Raw genomic sequence first — 24,700 nt, forward strand, 5'->3', positions numbered from 1 at the left:
GCCATCCCCAGGAAGGAGTCAAAGCAAAACAAACAATTTGCTTCCTGGGTCAGAAGAGATAACACTACTTGATAACCTGTTGCCTTGTGACAAATGGGCAACTTAGACAGCTGGCAGAAGGAATGTCCTGAAGTAAGGGAGTTAATTGCAGGCTGTTTCAAAAAGACCGCTAACATCAAATGTAACAAGGAGCAGGGGAGCTTCTTCTGATAAGAAAGCAAATGACAGATTTGAGGGCTCCAGAAGTATAATCAATGTCGGGTATGAAGAAATCTAAAGGATCCCCAATAATGTCATGCCACAAACTTGAAAGAGAGAAAACTGTATAAGAATCAACACCAGAACAATTTAGCAGCAGAACTTCAAAGAACAACACTACACAAGGATCGAACTGTGGACACATTCACAGACAGACACTGTTAGTTGGAATCACAGCTAAATTCTACCATTAATTGTGTAATAGTAAAATTGAGCAGTGAGGCTTAACTTGCTTACTTGAGGGGTCTTATTTTGATTGTTACGTGCAATAAAGTTTAAATCATTGTTTCAGTACTTTATTGTCTGTGATATTTTTTATTAAGTAGCTGTAAGTAGTGATGATTTATACACAATAATTGTTTCCTGTCTGTTGATAACTTCACTTTCTTCACCACTTACCCCCAGGTTTCTTTCTCAACAATTTTGAAGGAGCCAAAGTCTGCAATCTTTCACCACTTTCCTCCTGATGCTGAACCTGATCTGGGACTGAACTTCCTCCACATTAACCTTGATACCAGTCAAAAATGTCTTGACTGTAGTTGGGGGAAATCCCCTTGCAATTTCTCTAACCCATCAAAACCTTATTGCTGATTCACAACCCAGGTAAAGGCTATGAACACCAAGAGTCATCAGTGCTACCTGTGAATGCTCCCACAATGGTGACTATCTTTGCCAGCCACCTTAGCATTTGGATAGAACGTAGACTCAGACGAGAGGTAAATGTTTGTGAAGGGAAAGCGAAACCAATACATATCATTCTGTGGCCACGGTCGATAGATGAGAATGAGCTGGCTAAGTGTTGTCATATCCAACTGGACAATGTTGGAGTGGATCCTGAGGCCTCCTTTTCCTTGTGGTTTAGTGCAGTAGCTAAGAACAATCTTAATCTACACTTTTCTAAGAGTTGGCAATTGTTCAGATAATTGCCTGTCACAGAAGAGCAGCATATCCTCCTATTTTACTCCCACCTCCACATCCCTTTCACTATCAAACTGTTCAATACTTCTACTATACTTTCTCATTGCACAGCTTGATTTCTTTATCCCAGATCATTCCAACAGTCTAAAACGATTTTACTTTTCATATGCTTATATGCTTTATATATTTATTTTCTTTCTTATTCTGCAGTTGTGAACAGCCACAATTTGTGATCTACATTGGAACCAATGGCTCTGAATGTAGATTTAATGGGAGTAGGAAAGAAAAAAAAATCCTCAGAAGTGTAAATTCAGTGTCATGTGCTACTGTGAACAAGAATAAGAGGTTTGAGCAATTGAACACAAGGTTGATGGTTCAACATATATAGGAGGATATCAGATTTCTGAGACACTGGGACCAGTTCTTGATGCTCCTCCCATTATAACAATGATGATGTTACCACTTGTCACATAAGAAACTAGGTGACCATATTGTGGTATTGAAGAAACCAACGGACAATATTACCGGATACAACGCATCATCCTCCGACACTTCCGCCATCTACAATCCGACCCCACCACCCAAGACATTTTTCCATCCCCACCCTTGTCTGCTTTCCGGAGAGACCACTCTCTCCGTGACTCCCTTGTCCGCTCCACACTCCCCTCCAACCCCACCACACCCGGCACCTTCCCCTGCAACCGCAGGAAATGCTACACTTGCCCCCACACCTCCTCACTCACCCACATCCCAGGCTCCAAGATGACTTTCCACATTAAGCAGATGTTCACCTGCACATCTGCCAATGGAGTATACTGTATCCACAGTACACGGTGTGGCTTCCTCTACGTTGGGGAAACCAAGCAGAGGCTTGGGGGTCGCTTTGCAGAACACCTCCGCTCAGTTCGCAATAAACAACTACACCTCCCAGCCGCAAACTATTTTAACTCCCCCTCCCATTCCTTAGATGACATATCCATCCTGGGCCTCCTGCAGTGCCACAATGATGCCACCCGAAGGTTACAGGAACAGCGACTCATATTCTGCTTGGGAATCCTGCAGCCCAATGGTATCAATGTGGACATCAGAAGCTTCAAAATCTCCCCTTCCCCCTCTGCATCCCAAAACCAGCCCAGCTCACCCCCTCCCCCCACTGCATCACAAAACTAGCCCAACTCGTCCCCGCCTCCCTAACCTGTTCTTCCTCTCAGCTATCCCCTCCTCCCACCTCAAGCCACACCTCCATTTCCCACCTACCAACCTCATCCCGCCTCCTTGACCTGTCCGTTCTCCCCGGACTGACCTATACTCTCCCCACCTATACTCTCCTCTCCACCTATCTTCTCCTCTATCCATCTTCGGTCTGCCTCCCCCTGTCTCCCTATTTATTTCAGAAACCTCTCCCCGTTCCCCTCTCTGATGAAGAGTCCAGGCCCGAAACGTCAGCTTTTGTGCTCTTGAGATGCTCCTTGGCCTGCTGTGTTCATCCAGCTACACACTTAGTTAAGGATAGTCTATTTGAATGCATGCAATATTTGTTAGAAAGTAGAAGATTTGAAGGCACAAATGGAAGTAAATCAGTGTGATTTAATTGCCATTACTGAGTCATGGTTACAGGGTGATGAAGGGTGGGTCATGAAAATTCAAGGATATTTATCATTTGGAAGTATAAGTTTGGAGGAAAAGGAAGATGGATAGCACTCTTAAAATGGGTAAAGATCACAACATTAGAGAGGCAGAATACTGTATCAAAATACCGCAATGTAGGTTGGAACTAAGAAACAGCCTGGGGTGGTTAGGGGAGCTATTTATAAGGCTCTAAACAATAGTGATAATGTTGGGCATGATGCATGCCAGGGAATTAGAAAAATGTATAGCATGAATGATACATTAACAATAGGCAACTTCGATTTACATACAAACTGGGCAAACCTGATTAGCATTAATGCTGTGGCAATTCCTGGAGTATGTATGAAATATCTTTGTGAAGCTGTATGTTGAAGAGTCAACTAGGGATCGAGATACATTAGATTTTCAAAATGATATAAAATTACACGATTAATCTGGGGTTGTAAGGTGACTCAGTGGTTAACAGTGCTGCCTCACAGTGCCAGGGGCTCAGGTTCAATTCCACCCTCAGGTAACTATCTGTGTGGACTTTGCACATTTTCCCTGTGACTTCATAAGTCTCCTCTGGGTGCTCTGCTTTCCTCCCACGGTCCAAAGAGCAGGTTAGGTGGATTGGTTGTACTAAATTGAACATTGTGAGCCGGCTAGGTGGATTAGCCATGGGAAATGTGAGGTTACAGGGAGAGAGTAAGGGGTTGTGGATATGGGTGGGATGCTCTTGGAGGGCCAGTGTGGACTGGATGGCCTGCTTCCACACAGTAGGGATTCTGAAATTTTTCTACAAAGAACCTTGTGGTATATAGTTCATCATTATATGGTAGAATTTTATATTAAGATTGAGTATAATCCAGTTCATCCTGAAACTAGCATCTTAAATCTGAGCAAAAGGAAATATTGCATAGTTTTGCAGAGCAGAGGAACTTAGGGGTCTAGGTACATATTTTTTGAAGTTTGCTTTACATATAGACAGAATGACTAGAAAGGCATTTAGCACACTTGCCTTCATTGCTCAGTCCTTGTAATAATAGGAGTTGGGAAGTCATATTGAGATTATATATAGGGCAATTAGTGAGACCTCGTTTGGAATACTGTGTCTAGTTTCTGGTTGACCAGTTACAGCAAAGATTTTATTAACTTGGAGAGGGTTCAGAAGAAATTTATGAAGATGTTGCCGGGTATAGAAGTTTTGAGTTTCATAGAAAGGCTGGAAAGGCTGGTACCTTTCCCACTGGAGCTTAGGAGATCGAGTAGTGACCTTATAGAAGTTTATAAAATCATGAGGGGTATAGATGAGGCTAATAGTAGGTTTCTTTTCCCAAAGGTGGGTGATTTGATGACAAGGGGCCATATTTTTAAGGTGATAAGAGAAAGATTTATAAATGACATGAGGGGGAATTTTTTTACACTGGGTGGTTTGTGTGGAATTAACTTCCAGAAGAAGTGGTGGATTCAGGAACAATTACAGCATTTAAAAGACGTTTGGATAAGTACATGAATAGGAAGGATTTGGGGGGGCGGGTATAAGCCAGGCGCAGGCAGGTGGGACATGCTTAGTTTGGAATTATGTTCGGCATGGATTGGTTGGACTGAAGGTCTGTTTCTGTGCTGTACGGCTCTGTGACTCTATGTTAGTTTGGACAGCAGTTTGGCTATGATAGATTGGGAAAGTACACGAAAAGAATTGGCAATGGTCAACTAAAGGCGAGTGTTTAAAGAATTGTTACATGGTTCACAAGAAGCAAGGATGTATGCCTCTAAGGTGCAAAAACTCAGAGGAAATACCAATAAACCAAAGTTAACAAAAGCTAAAGTAAGTGGTTTTTAAGATTGCCGGATCAAGTGGTCAACCTGAAGGCTGGGAGTAATTTAGAATCCAGAAAATGATGACCAAGAATCTGATAAAGAAAGGGAAAAGTGAATACGAATGCAAACTAGGATGAGGTATAAAGTTGAATGGTTAAAGTTTATTGTTTATATGGAAAGGAAATGGTTAGCGAAGGTAAAAGGGTGACATTATAGGTGGAAGTGGGAAAGTTTATAAACCAGACTTAGAATTACTTTGTTCTGTCTTCATAGATGGAGGTAGAGAAAATTTCCCAGAAATACTTGTGAAAATGAGAAAGTTAAAGAAATTAACATGAATGAAAAGATAGTATCTGCAAAATTAATTGGGATGAAGTTTAATAAATCATCTGGACAGATGAGTTATCTCCCAGGTGATGAAGAAGGTGACTATGGAGGTAATTTGTGCATAGGTGCTAATCCTTTAAAATTCAATAGATTCTGAAACTTCCTGCAATCTCGAAACGAGGATATGTCGTGTCCTTGTCTCCATTTTAGAAGGGAGGGAGAAAGAAAACTGACAACGACTCATCTATTAGTTTGCTGTCAGTGGTATGTTAGAATCTGCAATAAAGGATGAGATAGCTGTCAGTATTTTTAATTAACTTGCTCAAATATGTTCCAGTATAGCTCTGCACCTGGTAGGACTTAATCCCAGATGTCCTGGCTCATAGACAAGGACACTGCCACTGCACCACAAGACCTCTCTAATTTATTTTAGTCAACTTGTGCATATGCGTTATGGCACACCTTGAACCTGGGCCTCCTGGGTCAGAGATAGAGACATTATCACTGAGTCACAAGTGTCCTTGAGCTAACTGCATTTAGAAAATAATGGTAGGATTGGAGGCAGCACATCAATGGGAGAGACAATAGCCTAGTGGTATTATCATTTGACTGTTAACCGAGAGACCCAGATAATGTTCTGGGGCCTGGGGTTTGAATCTCATCATGGTGGAACTTGAATTCAATAAATATCTGGAATTAGGAATCTAATAATGACGATGAGTCCATTGCTGGGGAAAAATAAAACCCCACTGGCTCACGAATGCCCTTTAGGGAAGGAAACTGCCTTCCTTTCCTGGTCTGGTCTACATGTGACATCGGACCACTGCAATGGGGCTGATTCTTAATTGCCCTCTGGGCAATTAGGGATGGGCTATGAATGCTGCCTAGCCAGCAACACCCTCATCTCAAAGGAAATCAAGCATTTATGAAAATGAAGTAATATTTGACAAATCTGTTGCAGATCTTACAGAGTGTCAATTGTAGCATAGATAAGGACAAATGTAGTATTTCTGGATTTTAACAGCCACCCACCCGCTACCCTCACCCAACCATGTGAAGATGGAAAACAAACTTGGAGCACATTGGACTGGAAGTATTCCATTGTATGATGAAAGATATGTGATTTGTATGTTATATCAATTCTTATGAGCTTGGATTTTAAACTAGTGGCATATAAGTGTTGGTTTATTTTTATGAAGGTGTTTAAAAATTAACCCGGGCAATCTTTTCAGAGCCATGGGTTTAAACCAATATGCACATTCTGGCTTGTTAGTGGATGCTTGTTTATTTTCAGTGGAGGAAAGGATTAATTACCAGAGAAAGAAACCATTAAAACTCTTAGCAGAAGATAAGATGAGCAAATTTCTTGTAACAACCTGAAAGAGACCCGACTGAAAATAAATAGAAGTGTTGCCCTACCAGGAAAAGGAAGATTGTTCAGAGCTGCTAAGAAATAAATTACTTCATCAAAAGAGTGTAGATTATAAAACTTTTGGTGGAGGAGCGGTTGATTAGAAATCTGAGATAACAAAGTGTGAAGCTGGATGGACACAGCAGGCCAAGCAGCATCTCAGGATCACAAAAGCTGACGTTTTGGGCCGAGGCCCTTCATCAGAGAGGGGGATGGGGGAGAGGGTTCTGAAATAAATAGGGAGAGAGGGGGAGGTGGACCGAAGATGGATGGAGGAGAAGATAGGCGGGGAGGTGGGAGGAGGCGGATAGGTGATAGGAAGAACAGGTTAGGGAGGCGGGGTCGATCCGGGCTGGATTTATGATGCGGTGGGGGAAGGGGAGATTTTGAAGCTTGTGAAGTCCACATTGATACCATTGGGCTGCAGGTTGTTTATTGCGTACCGAGCGGAGGTGTTCTGCAAAGCGGTCCCCAAGCCTCCGCTTGGTTTCCTCAACGTAGTGGGAGCCACACTGGATACAGTGGATACAGTATACTACATTGGCAGATGTGGAGGTGAACATCTGCTTAATATGGAAAGTCATCTTGGCGCCTGGGATGGGGGTGAGGGAGGAGGTGTGGGTCAATTCCCTGGTTGCAGAGGAAGGTGCCGGGTGTGGTGGGGTTGGAGGGGAGTGTGGAGTGGACAAGGGAGTCACGGAGAGAGTGGTCTCTCCGGAAGGCAAACAAGGGTGGGGATGGAATAATGTCTTGGGTGGTGGGGTCGGATTGTAGATGGCGGAAGTGTCAAAGGATGATGCATTGTATCCGGAGGTTGGTGGGGTGGTATGTGAGGACTAGGGGAATTCTATTAGGGCGGTGGTTGCGGGGGCGGGGTGTGAGGGATGTATTGTGGGAAATGCGGGAGACATGGTCAAGAGCATTCTCGAACACTGTGGGGGTTAGTTGCGGTCCTTGAAGAACGTGGGCATCTGGGATGTGCAGGAGTGGAATGCCTCATCCCGTCAGCAGATGCGGCAGAGGCGAAGGAATTGGGAATAGGGGATGGAATTTTTGCAGGAGGGTGGGTGGGAGGATGTGTATTCTAGGTAGCTGTTGGAGCCGGTGGGCTTGAAGTGGACATCGGTTTCTAGCTGGCTGCCTGAGATGGAGATAAAGAGGTCCAGGAAGGTGAGGGATATGTTGGAGATGGCCCAGGTAAACTTGAGTTTGGGGTGGAAGGTGTTGGTAAAGTGGATGAACTGTTCGAGCTCCTCTTGGGAACAAGAGGCTGTGCCGATACAGTCATCAATGTAACGGAGGAAGAGGTGGGGTTTGGGGCCAGTGTAGGTTGCGAAGAGGGACTGTTCCACGTAACCTACAAAGAGGCAGGCATAGCTTGGGCCCATGCGGGTATCCATGGCCACGCCCTTTGTCTGTAGGAAGTGCGAGGAATCGACGGAGAATTTGTTGAGGGTGAGGACGAGTTCGGCTAGGCGGATGAGGGTGTCGGTGGAGGGGGACTGGTTGGGCCTGCGGGACAGGAAGAAGCGGAGAGCCTTGAGGCCATCTGCATGAAGAATGCAGCTGTATAGGGACTGTACATCCATGGTGAAAATGAGGTGTTGGGGCCAGGGAATTGGAAGTTCTGGAGGAGTTCATTGGGCTAGAATTGAGAAGAAACAGTTTACTCAAACCTACAGACGAAAAGAACAAACATTTGTAGATTTTGATGAATTGTTAAATGCTGGTGTTGAGTAGATAGGATTTTGTTTTGCTGCATATTTGAAATATTTCAAACGATATTGTATTTAGAAAGCTTGTTTGTCTCATTTCTACTTTTGTACTGCCAGACACTGTTGTTTTATTGTAAAACCAAATCTGAAACCTTGAGTGTGTGGAGCAGACACAGACTGCAGGTGTTCAGTTTTCTTGCTGCGTACTGAACTTTCAGTAAACAGACACCTCAGGCACTGACACCATTTAAAGGGTTTATCAACTGCTTTGATATTTGCTGCAGATTGACGTCTGCAACTGTGAGTTGAATTGCACACTCATTCAATGGGTTGAATGTAATTTCAATGTTGAAATATACAGGGTGTGGTGTCCTGACTTAATTGCTTGACCGATCTCACTCAGTTCCAACCAGTGGTGAAGTGTTTTATATCAAAGTAGATCATTACTGTTTTGAAATTTAGGGTGCAGATTTGGGGTTTTTAATCATTCCAAATGATTGCGCACAAAGCAAGCCTACTTTGCCATTGTTGCTGCTCAGCTATTTCTGGCTTTTACAACATTTAAAAGGCATCTGAATGAGTAATGAGTAGGAGGGATTTAGAACAAAATAGGCCAATTGCTGAGAAAAGGGAATAGATTAATTCAGGATACTTGGTTGGCGTGGATGAATTGGACCGAAGGGTCCGTTTCTGAGCTGTATATCTTAAGCAAATGTCTGATGGTGTGATGCAATTATTGGACACTAAATAGGCACATAATTTGGATTCAGGACCTTGTTTTCTAATTTGCATTTGGGTTATTTCAGCTTGAGCAAGATAAATGGTAAGGTAGAGATCAAATTGTATGTGAACACAACAGATATCAGGATTTATAATCTTAATGAAACTTCAAAACAACAAAACCCAAAAATGTCGATGCAGAACTTCTTTCACCAATCTCGTGGCACAGATGAAGGCGGCCAAGGGAGTGATGATGTGACAAAACACATGCAGTCGTCAAAACCTTAAAACGCTTCAGAAATACAAAGACAGTTCCCTGAATTTTGATTTTTTTTTGCACTGCAGATGGGACTATGGTTCAACCCGAACCAGTCAATTTGTATCAGGTAACATTGATGGAATGTTTGAATCCACCCACGTGACAGGAGTATCAGATAAGCAAACATGAAACACGTAAGGTCAAGCATTGCTTGTAATTTGAGCAGAAGGTACAGAATTTGGTCAGAACAGTACTGATGTGATGAAATAATTCCAAAATTACATTCCCGGACAAACCACCGATTCAAAAAAATTACTATTTGACAAAATGGTACAAAAATAGGTAAATCAAAAAGAAGCAAATGATTGTTGAGTGATAATGGGAACTGCAGATGCTGGAGAATCCAAGACAATAAAATGTGAGGCTGGATGGACACAGCAGGCCCAGCAGCATCTCAGGAGCACAAAAGCTGACGTTTTGGGCCTGGACCCTTCATCAGAGAGGGGGATGGGATGAGGGTTCTGGAATAAATAGGCAGAGAGGGGGAGGCGGACCGAAGATGGAGAGAAAAGAAGATAGGTGGAGAGTATAGGTGGGGCGGTAGGGAGGGGATAGGTCAGTCCAGGGAAGACGGATAGGTCAAGGAGGTGGGACGAGGTTCGTAGGTAGGAGATGGAGGTGCGGCTTGGGGTGGGAGGAAGGGGTGGGTGAGAGGAAGAACAGGTTAGGGAGGCAGAGACAGGTTGGACTGGTTTTGGCATGCAGTGGGTGGAGGGGAAGAGCTGGGCTGGTTGTGTGGTGCAGTGGGGGGAGGGGACGAACTGGGCTGGTTTTGGGATGTGGTGGGGGAAGGGGAGATTTTGAAGCTGGTGAAGTCCACATTGATACCATTGGGCTGCAGGGTTCCCAAGCAGAATATGAGTTACTGTTCCTGCAACCTTCGGGTGGCATCATTGTGGCACTGCAGGAGGCCCATGATGGACATGTCATCTAAAGAATGGGAGGGGGAGTGGAAATGGTTCGCGACTGGGAGGTGCAGTTGTTTATTGCGAACCGAGCGGAGGTGTTCTGCAAAGCGGTCCCCAAGCCTCCGCTTGGTTTCCCCAATGTAGAGGTAGCCACACCGGGTACAGTGAATGCAGTATACCACATTGGCAGATGTGCAGGTGAACCTCTGCTTAATGTGGAAAGTCATCTTGGGGCCTGGGATATGGGTGAGGGAGGAGGTGTGGGGGCAAGTGTAGCATTTCCTGCGGTTGCAAGGGAAGGTGCCGGGTGTGGTGGGGTTGGAGGGCAGTGTGGAGCGAACAAGGGAGTCACGGAGAGAGTGGTCTCTCCGGAAAGCAGGCAGGGGTGGGGATGGAAAAATGTCTTGGGTGGTGGGGTCGGATTGTAGATGGCGGAAGTGTCGGAGGATGATGCGTTGTATCCGGAGGTTGATGGGCTGGTGTGTGAGAACGAGGGGGATCCTCTTTGGGCGGTTGTGGCTGGGGGGGGGGCGGTGTGAGGTATGTGTTGCGGGAAATGTGGGAGATGTGGTCAAGGGCGTTCTCGACCACTGTGGGGGGAACGTTGCGGTCCTTGAAGAACTTGTACATCTGGGATGTGCGGGAGTGGAATGCCTCATCGTGAGAGCAGATGCAGCAGAGGCGGAGGAATTGGGAATAGGGGATGGAATTTTTGCAGGAGAGTGGGTGGGAGGAGGTGTATTCTAGGTAGCTGTGGGAGTCGGTGGGCTTGAAATGGATTGTTGAGTTGATAATGCAATTTAACTATGAAATTTTAAGGCAAATATTTAGAGAACAGTAAATGAAGGATTTGCAGTATGTGTTTGCTGTTAGATGCTGCTGCGGTATAATTTAATGACAGAAGATCTTTGTACCCCCTTGATTGAATGCATCGCAATACCTTTACTGTGAAATTGGAAGACTATATTCACATTTTAAAATTTAAATTTTAAATGTTGATGTGGAACAAGAAAATAGATGATTTGTTTTTGTGTTGGAACGAGCACAAGCCAGCAGCACACAATGGGGCTGAATTTAATGCTGTCTGCAATGGTGAAAATCACAGCAGTTTTAATTCAATTCAATCATGAGACAGGCTTCATCTCAGTCTCTGCTTGGTAACAAAGCCACAGCTGAGGATAGTGGTGCATGGCAGGGTCTGACATGTGATTCCGTGCTGCAACATCTGATGCCCTAGCACGCACACTCTAATCCCGATGTCAAATTCTACAGCCAACTCTCACTCGCTTACATCTGCACTCCTTACTGATGCTGGGTGCATTGCCCACACTTGCCAATCCTCAAGGCACCTGACTGAGAACTCACTCATCAGCCTGCAGCTCTCAGCAGATCTAACTTGCCCTGAACCTCAAAGGTCTTACAATGATCTGTGATCACAGTGATCATAGAAGGCAATTAGAAGTCTGAAGAGATAACATGCAGCAATAAATCACAACAGGTCAAGTATTTCAAGGACATTCCAGACACCAGAGTGTAGCGAGGGAAATGCCATGCAATGATGATAATGTGTGGAAAAGCCTGCAGCAGGGAACATATCAAACTGAAAAGTCAGTCGGCAGCAGCTAATAATATGGAACTCAGATCGGAGACCTTTAAGGATATGAGAAAGAAAACAGCATTCAGAAAGTTTACCAGCAGAAACCAGAGAAGAGGCATTTCTTGGCCATGAAGAAGACCCATCAATAAGAGTTTTACTGAGCCACGAACAAAGTGGGTCAAATCTGCCAAGAGAGACTATTCGAGAGCAGCACAATATTTAAAAAAGAGACCACAACAGGTTTTAAGTGTCAAGACATTAGAAGTTGCTGAAGGGCAACATAAATTGGTTTTTGGTGATGTTATAGACCCCCTGCAGGATTTTTGCTGCACTGATTATGCAGACTGCAAGACAAATTCGTGTGTGGAGATATTATGACTATTGGAATAATTTTAAGTTGGATACAGTGACAGATGCATCCATTCTTCCAGGTGGATATACAACGCTTGATGCAAAGAGTTCTCTGACTATGTTCCTTGCAATCTTGGGCACAGTGTTAAATGGCAGACACAGTCAGGAAACTCACACAGACACAGGAAGAATGCACAAACTCCACAAGGACAGTCACCGAAGGTGGAATCAAACCCAGATCCCTGGCACTGTGAGAGAGCAGTGCTAGCTACTGAACCTCTGTGCCCATGGTTTGAAAGGTCCTGACCAGATGTGCTTGACTAAAACACTGAAGAGGTGATTTGAAGCTGAGAACGTCTGAGCTTAATGATATGAAAATTCAAGGAAAGAAGCTATCAGATTCTCAAAGCAGTGAATTGAAGCCACAATTCAAATTAAGCCCTCTGAGTGTGACTGAGCAGGAATTCACTCTGCTGTGCGGACTGCAAAGGACTGTGGATAGGAATAACGGAATTAAAATTTACCATGTATTTCAAAACGTTTAAACTTGCACTTTATGATAATAGATTGGTTTATCCTAATTTGTACATTTTTAAAATTTGGTTTTATTCATTTAGACTTCAAAAAAAAGGTCATAAAGGGCTACTTCATTTGAAGTATCCTTACCCTTATTAACCTTCTGTCAGTACCTGCTGCTGTGTTCTTACCCTCCTCATGTGGTTCAGAAACTCCCAGGGAAGATCCAGCCCAGTGCTCCTGTGATTAGTGAAGGAAACATGTGGTTACTCACACAGGTCAGTTTTTCTCAACGTCGATAATTTCAGGCAAGCAGCAATAACCTTTCAGAGTACGTTTCTACTAGCCAGTCCATCCCCACCCTGACTACTGCGGACCTCACTTCACATCCAGGCAATTGAGCTGGTTCTTGCTGGCTGCAGCTGTCTGAGTATTAAATTGAAAACCCTTTCAATTGGTGTCACGTCAGTGTGAACTGGTTCAATCAGCCACGTGCTGTGTGTGATAGGGCACATATGCTGGAGAGGGCGCAGCACAAAAACATTTCTAAAGCACCATAGTGATCTGAGATCCTTACATCCACAAAATCTTAAAGCACTCAGGAGTCCAAGATGAGTGGGAAGAGAAAGGTTGCAAAGGTTCCCATACTAACAGCTTAGTCAAGGAGGCAACTGGACTCAAATGATTCCAAATGCTTGTCTTCTCCTCTCACCCCGGTACTAAACGCAATTCTTAACTCATTGTGGAAATGCACTGTGACCAGACTACGTCGATGAAAGTGTCATCAGGAGTGTTGTTAATTTTTTCATCGTATTTTTAAGAAGTCTGAACTTAATTAGTCAGCTCTCTCTGTGTTCACTGCTGGCCAGTGATTTGTCATTCCTTCCAGTTCAGGTTTCAGATTGCGATAACAAGGTGTAGCGCTGGATGAGTACAGCAGGCCAAGTAGCATCAGAGGAACAGCAAGGCTGACGTTTCGGGCCTCAACTGTTCTTCAGAAATTGGGGAGGGGAAGGGAGTTCTGAAATAAATAGGGAGAGAGGGGGAGGCAGCCAGAGGATGGATAGAGGAGAAGATAGGTGGAGAGGAGACAGACAGGTCAAAGAGTTGGGGATGGAGCCAGTTGAGGTGAGTGGAGGTGGGGAGTTAGGGAGGGGATAGGTCAGTCCAGGGAGAACGGACAAGTCAAGGGGGCAGGATGAGGTTAGTAGGTAGGAAATGGGGGTCGGGGATAGATGGGAGGAAGGACAGGATAGGGAGGCAGAGACAAACTGAGCTGGTTTTGGGATGCCGTAGGGGGAGGGGAAATTTTGAAGCTTGTGAGGTCCACATTGATACCATTGGGCTGCAGGGTTCCCAAGCAGAATATGAGTTGCTGTTCCTGCAAATTTCGGGCAACATTGGTGATGGATTGGACTGTTTGAAGTTTGAAACTTAGTTTTGTTCCCCTTATCTCTCAGTGGGTAATGCTCACTGGTCTGCCTGTGGTGACCTCCACCAATGGTCCCTGCTGTTGTTAATGTTCCACTCTCTTCACTTTTTGTCTTGCAAATGTGTGTTCCTCTAATCTGCTGAAGCATCCCTGGGAAAGTACTGCTAAAAGATGGATGTTGAACTTTTGCCATACTCTCCCATGGCTGTTCTGCTACGTAAGGCATCGTTGTCATTTATTTCTAGTCCCTGTTTGAGAATTCCACTTGTTCCCTTGTAATTCTTCATTAAGATACCTGCCAACTAGATTTCTGATGCTCGTCTATTCTCTTTTTTTTACCTTCAATGGCCACCTCTTGCCTTCGTTTAAAGTTTTTAGTGTGGCTTCAGCCCTTTTAGTTGCTTTGGAATCTGTCCTGAACCTTTCTGACACTTCTAGCTGAGCTTCAGTCCTGTTTGCTTCAACTGACACCTTTCTGGATGCACCCCACCCCTCCTGGGTTTTACTACCCTCCTGTACAGCTACTGAGCCTCCCTTGTTTGCCCGCCTCTTTGTTGGAATGGCCTTCTTGAATTACTTAAATCTCCAAGGCTCTTACTGTTTCATAGAACATAGAACATTACAGCACAGTACAGGCCCTTCAGCCTTCGATGTTGTGCTGACCTGTCATACCAATCTGAAGCACATCTAACCTACACTATTCTATGTACATTCATATGCTTATCCAACGATGACTTAAATGTACTTAAAGTTGGCGAATCTACTGCTGTTGCAGGCAAAGCGTTCCATTCTCTTACAACTCTCTGAGTAAAGAAACTATCTCTCACATCTGTCCTATATCTATCACCCCTCAATTTAAAGCTATGCCCCCTCGTGCTCGCTGTCACCATCCTAGGAAAAAGGCTCTCCCTTTCTAACCCTCGGATTATTTTGTTTGTCTCAATTAAGTCACCTCTCGACCTTCTTCTCTCAAACGAAAACAGCCTCAAGTCCCTCAGCTTTTCCTCATAAGACCTTCCCTCCATGCCAGGCAACATCCTAGTAAATCTCCTCTGCACCCTTTCCAAAGCTTCCACATCCTTCTTATAATGTGGTGACCAGAACTGTATGCAATACTCCAATTGAGGCCGCACCAGAGATTTGTACAGCTGCAGCATAAACTCTTGGTTCCAGAACTCGATCCCTCTATTGATAAAAGCTAAAACACTGTATGCCTTCTTCCAGGGTGGCAATTTTTAAGGATCTATGTACATGGACACCGAGATCTCTCTGCTCATCTACACTACCAAGAATTTTACCATTAGCCCAGTACTTTGCATTCCGGTTACTCCTACCAAAGTGCATCACCTCACACTTGTCTGCATTAAACTCCATTTGCCACCTCTCAGCCCAGCTCTGCAGCTTATCTGTGTCTCTCTGTAGCCTACAGCATCCTTCTTCACTATCTACAACTCCACTGACCTTGGTGTCATCTGCAAATTTACTAACCCATTCTTCTCCGCCCTCATCCAGGTCATTTATAAAAATGATGAACAGCAGTGGACCCAACACTGACCCTTGCGGTACACCACTAGTAACTGGTCTCCAGGATGAACATTTCCCATCAACCACCACCCTCTGTGTTCTTTCAGCAAGCCAATTTCCGATCCAAACTGATATATCTCCCACAATCCCATTCCTCTGCATTTTGTACAATAGCCTACTGTGGGGAACCTTATCGAACGCCTTGTGAAATCCAAATACACCACATCAACCGGTTTACACTCATCTACCTGTTTGGTCACCTTCTCAAAGAACTCAATAAGGTTTGTGAGGCACGACCTTCCCTTCACAAAACCGTGCTGACTATCCCTAGTCAAATTATTCTTTTCTAGATGATTATAAATCCTATCCCTTATAACCTTTGCCAACACTTTACCAACAACTGAAGTAAGGCTCACTGGTCTATAGTTAACAGGGTTGTCTCTACTCCCCTTCTTGAACAGGGGAACCACATTTGCTATCCTCCAGTCATCTGGCACTATTCCTGTAGACAATGACGAGTTAATGATCAATGCCAAAGGCTCGGCAATCTCCTCCCTGGCTTCCCAGAGGCTCCTCGGATAAATCCCATCCAGCCCAGGGGACTTATCTATCTTCACACTCGGTAGGATTTCTAATACCTCTTCCCTGTGAACTTCAATTCCACCTAGTCTAGTAGCCTGTATCTCAGTATTCTCCTCGACAACATTGTCATTTTCTAGAGTGAATACTGTCGAAAAATATTCATTTAGTGCTTCCCCTATCTCCTCTGACCTCACACACAACTTCCCACTACTAACCCCATTTGGCCCTAATCTTACCCTCGCCATTCTTTTATTCCTTAAATACCTATAGAAAGCCTTAGGGTTTACCCTGATCCTATCTGCAGGCAACTTCTCATGTCTCCTCCTGGCTCTTCTTAGCTCTCTCTTTAGGTCTTTCCTGGTTACCTTGTAACCCTCAAGCACCCTAACTGAGCCTTCGCATCTCATCCTAACACAAGCCGCCTTCTTCCTCTTGACCAGAGATTCTACTTCCTTCGTAAACCACGGCTCCAGCGCTCTACAATTTCCTCCCTGCCTGACAGATGCATACTTATCTAGGACAAACAGGAGTTTTTCCTTGAATAAGTTTCGCATTTCTAATGTGCCCATCCCTTGCAGTTTCCTTTCGCATCCTATGTTCCCTCATTCTTGCCTAATCTCATCGTAATTGCCTTTCCCCCAGCTATAACTCTTGCCCAGTGGTATATACCTATCCCTTTCCATCACTGAAGTAAACATAACAGAATTGTGATCGCTATCACCAAAGTGCTCACCTACTTCCAAATCTAACACTTGGTCGGGCTCATTACCCAGTATCAAATCTAATGTGGCTTCGCCCCTTGCTGGCCTGTCTACATATTGTGTCAGGAAGCCCTCCTGCGCACACTGGACAAAAACTGACCCATCTATACTACTCAAATTATAGTGTTCTCAGTCAATATTTGGAAAGTTGAAGTCCCCCATGACAACTACCCTGTCTCTCTCAATCCTATCAAGAATCATCTTAGCTATCCTTTCCTCTACATATCTGGGACTATTCAGAGGCCGATAGAAAACTCCCAACAGCGTGACCTCTCCTTTCCTGTTTCTAACCTCAGCCCATACTACCTCAGCTGACGAGTCCCCAAACATCCTGCAACTGTAATACTGTCCTTAATACTGTCCTACTGTGGTAGTTCCAAAGATCTATTAATGGCCACCCACTCAGCTGCTCATTGCTGACTTTCTCCAACCTGTTCAGCCTCTCAAAGCTGCCCTTGTGCTGAATCTGACATTTTTGTGGCTAAGTGTCATTTTTGTTGAGCTTCGTGGGGGTTTTTCCTTTGTGCGTCCTCATGGATTTTCTCACCGCATCTTACCAAACCCACCTCATGAACTAGTTTCCCCACCCCTGATAAGCCCTTCTCATCCCATTCCAGAGCCATTGCATCACTGGTTTTATTTGAAACAAAGTTCTACTGTAGGGAAATCCTGTGCGCACCTGTCATTCTTCTCTCTGTTTTTTTAAAAGGGACAGTACTCGCCATTTCTTTTGACTCATACTCATGACAGCTATTCTCAACAACAGTTACGCCTGAGCATACACTGACCAAATTTAATACTCCAGATACAGACCTTGTAACGTACATTTTTGGGGAATGCCAGAGTAACCATTTTCCTTAATCCAGTTCTCCACAGTTGAAGCACCTGCAATGGTTTCCCACTGATCTCCTAACAAGATCTCTTCTTGTTATAATTGGAGACAATTCTGTTTGCTCCACCTGGATTCCCTTTTCTCCACAGCCTGTCTCAGGGGTATTTACCTTGTCAGCACAACTCTCTGATCTGTGACAGCTTGCCTGGGTTTATCAGTCTCTTTCTTTCTGCCAGCCACAATCGCTGCTTATCTGGGCCATGTAACTCACTGTTCCTCTACGTCGATTTGGATTTGTCAGGACATGAAGTTTTCGACGTTGGAAATTTTTGGATTTTTTTGAAGTTATTATGGAGTTTTTGAATGCTTTCGAGATTTTGTTTGATGCTTTTGAATTCCTCAAGGAAAGTACCACACAATGCTTTTCACAGGTGACCTCAATTTTAACTGCACATAGTTTACGGCTTTCAAAGGTGTGTTTTGTCCTGTTTTCTTTTAGAGCGAGATGGGGGGACAGGTGCCCAGCAGCCTACAAGAAGATACTTGTGAATCCTTGGGTGCTTTTTTCCTCAAGTTGGAACAATAGAAGCAGCCTTAATAAGTCTGGCCAAGCTCCCACCCACAGAACCAGGAATTTTAGGTTTTTCTTTCAGCAGTCGCTGTTGGGGTCGAGAAGAGATGGAAGTATTTATTTTGTTTCTCACTCGGTTGCAGCCACAAGCTGGGGGCTCTCTGCTTGCTATGTCAGTGACATGTGAGGCAATTCTGTTTTCTGAATTTTTCTTTTGTCAAAGGAGTGGTTATGGGCTATAACTGTATTGGAGCAGTTCCTGTTTTGTAGTAAAATAATCTATCGTAAGTTTTCCAAGAAGGTTGTGAGTCCAAATTCTTCTTTCTTTTGTTGTATTTTAACTACAGTATTTGAATAAATTGTGCTTTGCTTAACAACAAGTAGTTTGACCAATTGAATTGCATCTGCCACACAGCTCTTGACATTTACCTTTAGAATAAAGCAAAGTTAGGGTCTAGGCTCGCATCTGATGATATTTTGAGTGAATCTGGTCTGGTTTGTAACGATAGCCACTGATCAAAGCCAAGCTGCTTAAACTGTTCAAATTCCAGGAATGTCTGGCAGGCTGCTTCTTGACGGGGAGGATGTTATACTCACACATTCCTGGCCCCAGCTGGTACACACCAAAAGTAACCCCTTTGCTACCCATGTCGTCAGTGCCGCTCTGCTCTAGTAAGACAGTATTGCCTTCACGAGCATTCCCTGTAGCTTGCTCCTTATTAGCAGCGTGCACTGTTTAACATGACACTTCAACTGCTGTGCGAACCTTTCAATAAACATGACCAAGGCATCTATCTTATCCTCATCAAACTCAGTGATTCAAATGTCAAACCTGAAAACGTTAACTCTCAGATCTGAGTTGGATGCACTTCCCTCAAGAGAGCTGCCTTCAATTGCCTTTCTCAGCCTAAGTTGTTTCAATATGAACTCCCGTTCTCTTTCACATTCCTTTTCCTGGCATTCTCTTTGTCCTTCCATTGCCCTTTCTTGGAAGCCCCTTGAGCTTGTTTTCTCTACCTCTCGCTTTGTTTGTCCTGAATCTTTCTTTTCCTTCTTGTAATTTTTGCCCTAGTCTTTGCTATTTCAATTTTGATTTATCTATTTCACTATCTTCAAATTCTAGCATTAGATATTTTGCCTCCAACTTTGCATTGTCTATGTTGTTAGATGACAGCTGGAGCGCCGCATCGAAGTGGTCAGCTTTCCCTTTATTCAAGTTCTTTAGGGAATGTAGTCACGGCTGGCTAAAACAACATTTATTGTCCATCCATAATTAGAATAATAGGGAGTCATTGTCGTACAGCTTAGAAACAAGCGCTTCAGCCCCCATGGCTATGCTCAGCAAAAAAAAAACAAATCACATTCCTTTCACCTGCACTTGGTCCATAGCTTACTATACCCTGGCATTTTAAGTGCTCATCCAGATGCTTCTTCAATGTTGCAACAGCAACTGCCTTCACCACCCTCTTTGGCAATATATTCCATTTATCGACCATCGTCTGTGAAAAAAAGTTCTCAGATCCCCTCTAACCCACACCTTAAACTTACGACCTCTGCCCCTGCTAATGAAGACAAGCATCCTGTACGCCTTCTTCACCACTCTGTCTGCCTTTGTTGACACCTTCAGGGATCTATGATCATGTACATCAAGGTCCCTTTGTTTATTAGTACTCCACAGGGACCTACCATTCTCTGTATGTATCCATCCCTTATTAGACTTCCCAAAATGCATCACCTGACACTTATGGGATTAAATTCCATCTGCAATTGCTCAACACAATTTATTACCGATCAATCTCAGTCATAAGCCTGACACAATATTCCTCACTTTCAGCAACACCCCAAATTTTCATGTCACCTGCAAATTTACCAATCAAATCTTCTACACTTCATACAAATTCTTAATGTACATAATAAACAGCAAGGTATCAGAAGCGATCCTTGTGATACGCCACTAGTCATCACCTTTCAGTCACAAAAACAACCTTCACCATCTCCCTTTGCCTCATATTTGGCAGCAGTTTTGGATCCTTTTGCCAAGTGCCTTGGACCCCATTGGCTCCTATCTTTTGGGTCAGCTTTCTCTGTGGGACCTTTATGAAAGACGTTACTGAAGTCCATAAAAACCACATCAGCTGCACGAACCTCATCATTGTACATAGTCACTTGTATATAAAAAAATTCAACTAAATTAGCCAGGCAGGGTTTGCCTCTTACAAATCTATGCTAACTATCCCTATCAAACTATCAATCCCTACCTTTCCAAGTATTGATAAATCCTGTCCTTCAAAATTTTTTTCCAAAAATTGCCTCACCACTGATGTCAGACTGGTTACTAGTCTGTAAGTGCCTGGCCTATCCCTGCTGCCCTTCTTGACATTAGCTGTCCTTCAGTCATCAGGCCCCCAGGAATCTCTGCCCTTGCCTCCTGTAGCTATCTGAGGGACATCTCACCAGGCCCTGGGGCTTTATGCACCTTCATGCCTGCAAAAACATCTCATACATGTTCCTTCCTGATCTTAATGTGTCCTAGAGAACACCATATCAGTTGAAATCTCCAGCTATAATATCTTTCTCTCCTGTGAGCACAGATGAGATTAAAGACCTGACCCAAATCCATTTGCCCCTTCAGTGTCTAGTCGCTCCCACTCTTTCCCTTATCATCCTCTTACTCTTAATATACTTATGGAAAACCTTGATGCTTTTCTTGATCCCATCTGCCAAAGATTTATTTGGCCTCCTAATTTCCTTTAATAGCAACTGGCTATACTTCCTGCATTTCTGAAGGGCCTCCCTTGTTTTTAATGTGCTGTGCCTGACCATATACTTCGTTCTTTTCCTTTACCAGTCTCTTGATATACCTTGACATCCAGGGTACCCTGGACTTGCTTCCATTGCCATTCACTCTTGCAAAGGCCAGCTGACCCCGAATAGTCACTGTACTACTTCCACTTTATAAATGTAAACTTACGTTTCCATATTTGCCAGATTCTGTCAACTGATATTGAAATCAGCCTTCCGCCCAATTTAGATATTTAACTTCAGCACTCATTTGAAGACAGTTTCAGGATGTCCTCCTTCATTACTGCATTGATGGCTTCCTTTATCAGTAAGGTAATGCTCCCACCTGTCTTACACCCCTCACCCCCAAACACACCTGAAAATTCTACATCCTGGAAATTTGAACTGCCATGCCTGTCCTCCCTTCAACTGTGTCTCAGTGATTGCAACAATATCATCTCACGCTCTGATCAATGCTCTGAGCTCATCCACTTATCAGTCGACTTCCTTGCATTAATAAAGATACAAATTAGTTTTCTAAACCCACTCGTGTTTTGAATGTTGCATTCCGAAGAAGGGTCGGCAGACCTGAAATACTAACTCTGTATTTTCCTTCATAGACGCTGCCAGACCTGCTGAGCTTTTCCAGAAGCTTTGTTTTTGTTCCCGATTTACAGCATCTGCAGTTCTTTCATTTTCTTTTCCACTCATGTGTCTTGTCTTGCTCATGTGTTCTGTGCCACCTACACTTTCCCAGCAGTCTTTCCATATCTGACTGGACCTTGCTCCTGAGTTTACAATTACTCTGTATCCCAGCCCCACTCCCCCCACCCCCCACCAAATTAGTACAAAACGATCATAAAGGAGGAGATAACTAAACACGTGGGGAAACAAAGCTCAATTCGCCACTGTCAGCATGTTTTCATGAAGGACACGTTGTGCTTGACAAACTTGCTGGGAACAGCTGGGAATGTTTGTGGCATCTGTAAATCCTCAATCCATAAGTGCATCCAGGATGTTACTGATGCTATATTCCTATGTACTCATATACTTGCCTCTTGATGATAGTCAAGCAGCTCGGAAAAAAAAATTCCGATGAAGGGTCTAGGCCTGAAATGTCAGCTTTCATGCTCCTAAGATGCTGCTTGGCCTGCTGTGTTCATCCAGCTCCACACCTTGTTGGCTCAGTTGCTGGATGTGTTCTTTGTATTACTGAGTCATGCTAACACTGTGGGTTCAGCTCCCATACTGACTGAGGTCACCATTCAGACCCTGCCTTCTCAACATCACCCATTGTCTGAAGCATGATGACCCTCAGGTTCAACTCACCACTGGTCATCTCTGTCTCTCTAATGAGTGCACAGCCGATGGTCCTATAGTGTCTTTCACTTCACTTTTTCCTTCACTACAATCCTCTGGAACTGGGGCTGTTTCCAGGTAAACCTGCCTTTACAGTAGACTTCAAGTAGATTTTTGTCCCTCACTTGTAGATTTCCCGAGCTACCACGACACACAGCCATTCAATTTGTCTAGATCTTCTCTGAGGCGCCAACTATGCAGAACAAGTTTAATTTAGTGGTGAAACTATGAATCGTGCATCACCTTCTTCTGAGCGCTTCACAGCTTTGAGGATTTCTCTGAGAGCAGCTACACACAGCCATCATTGTTGTAAGACATCTTATGAGCCCCAGTAATACAACACCTGCGTAGTTCAACAGCCTTTAGCAATGCAGCTAATAGCAACCCTTATGATGCAGGGAAAACAAGTCAAAACAAGTCAGCCTCCCTATCACTGGTTTCACAACACAGAGAAATTAAAATATTTAATAACCCTCAAAATTTCTCAATTATTCCTTGCCAGACTTCACGAATAACATATCTGTTTACAAATAACATATCTTGGACACCTAATTTGTAATGTAAACAAAAGTTTCCAATTTATTATAAATAATGTAACTGTAGCAGATCACAAGGTGAAAAAAAACGGCAAGGAAACTGCTTAAGACTTGATTCTGGATCACAAATTTTGATCTTTTCTAAAATGGTGAACAGTATGAGCCCATTTCCTAAATTGGTTTAGGATTTCTCGTCACCATTTTGGACACCACGAAGACTGTGAAGAACCGGAGAAACCAGTCTTGTCTGAAACAATAACAACAATTACATTTTCAAATATCTTCTCGTTATATTACCGAACCAGAAAAAAAAAGCATCTGGAAATTTTATTCTCGAACATTGAGTTCGACAAGTATTCATGATGTTTGAGGAAACGGCAATTTTTTTCTAAAACCCGCTTGTCCCCGCACAAAAATTGCGATAATTCTAATGGAATCGAATTGCTGAACTGGTCGCGTTGAACAAATGAAAATATCAGAAACGGAATTCTGAAGGTTTTAGTTTTATTACATCTCTCCCAAAAAAAAGTCTAATGCCAGTGTTTTGTCGGCCTGTTTTCAAATGATTTGAATGAACAGATTATAGATAAAAGAAAAATATAAACCAAACGGAATTTTGGATGACGTTAATTATTAGCAAAGAACGAAAGGGGAAAAAGTCCTACCTGCCTCTCTGACTAGACTCCACTTGCAGTCAAAAACGACTTCTGTTATTTTCGTTCAGCAATACAAAACAAAACCAACAAAGCAGAGTAAAGTTAAAACGTAATATGATTTGAAGTTTTGGTTAAACCCAACCACTGCCGACCTTCGTGCTTCGGCAGACAGCACCGAAGGGATCGACTTCCTCAAAACCTACGCCATCAGGTGCGGTGTTTCTCGAGTTCCACCTCCCGGCTATCGAGACACTTTTCATGTCGCATTGGGACAAGCATCTCTCTTTTGTAAATTCTCAACTGTTACACAATGGCTCAGACATGAGTCCAGCATTGCGTAGCAACCGACAGGATCGGTGCAAATTCCCAGATTTGAAGCAGTGACTGGGTGGCATGAGTCAAGGTGAACAAACAGGAGGCTGGAAGAACCCACCGAGCTTGGCAGTATCTGAGGGAAAGGAGACTTCAACATTTCCTGTATTATCCTTCTTCAGCCCAATTTGTTTATCTTTGATCCCAGCATCGACTGCTAATTTTTATTGTCAACATTTATTTGACTTTCGCACCCTTTCATCATTTATTTGCCGGCTTTTGATTCCGCCAAGAATGTACATTGCCAGGCGTCACTCAATAGCCACACGTGATAACAGCTCGGTGAACAATTGAAGACACAGTTCCTTGGCGATATTTGGAAGGAAGAAGATCGGGAATGGCTACAAGTAGTGCAAACGGATAGCCCAGCTTCACGGACTGTTCCCTCGGTGCCCTCGGGTGCACTAAGTGTCAAACGGGAGGTCTTTCGTTTTCTGTAGCAATAGAAAGACAAATCCTGCTGTTGTGAGGACGAACGTGTGGCCAGATAATGTATGAGATGCTCAATTGTGCTGTCAGGGATTGTGCAATCTGACTGGTAGTAATTGACGTCAGCTGGTCTAAGTCCCATTCTTCAGAATAGTATTCTACAGTGACAGGATAATTATTTGCTGTGGGAGTGAAGAAGTCTACTCCAAGCCGGATCCTTCGTGTTTCTGGGTTATCTTTTGTCATAAGTGGCTTTTTAGCCTGCCAGCTTGCTATTAAATAGAAGCACTGAACTGGCTGAGGTTAAGATTATCAGAAAAGCAGTATCACATCAGTAAAGGGTGTGTGTCACTGCCACCGAACTGCGAACAGCTTCAATACTAAACAAGGACA

At 43.7% G+C, this 24,700-nt stretch overlaps 1 protein-coding gene across 15 annotated transcripts in view; it reads right to left on the minus strand.

The window, feature by feature from the left end:
* The window catches only part of LOC125466109 (beta-1,4 N-acetylgalactosaminyltransferase 2-like), an 82,958-nt gene extending 58,603 nt beyond the window's left edge, over positions 1-24,355 (minus strand). For 2 of the 15 annotated variants that reach the window (XM_059638710.1, XM_059638697.1), the window contains exons 1-2: positions 23,516-23,916; positions 12,623-12,712 (exon numbers count right to left, since the gene is read on the minus strand). The gene's annotated coding sequence lies outside the window, so the exon portion shown is untranslated. Of the gene's footprint in view, positions 1-12,622; positions 12,713-17,584; positions 17,656-22,557; positions 22,601-23,515; positions 23,917-23,939 lie in introns of those variants that run through there. The other 13 variants (XM_059638708.1, XM_059638701.1, XM_059638702.1 and 10 more) reach the window with 13 other exon arrangements.
* Positions 24,356-24,700: the final 345 nt, after the last annotated feature.

This window comes from Stegostoma tigrinum, chromosome 31 (assembly GCF_030684315.1).
Source record: "Stegostoma tigrinum isolate sSteTig4 chromosome 31, sSteTig4.hap1, whole genome shotgun sequence".
In the NCBI taxonomy this organism is placed as follows: Eukaryota; Metazoa; Chordata; class Chondrichthyes; order Orectolobiformes; family Stegostomatidae; genus Stegostoma; species Stegostoma tigrinum.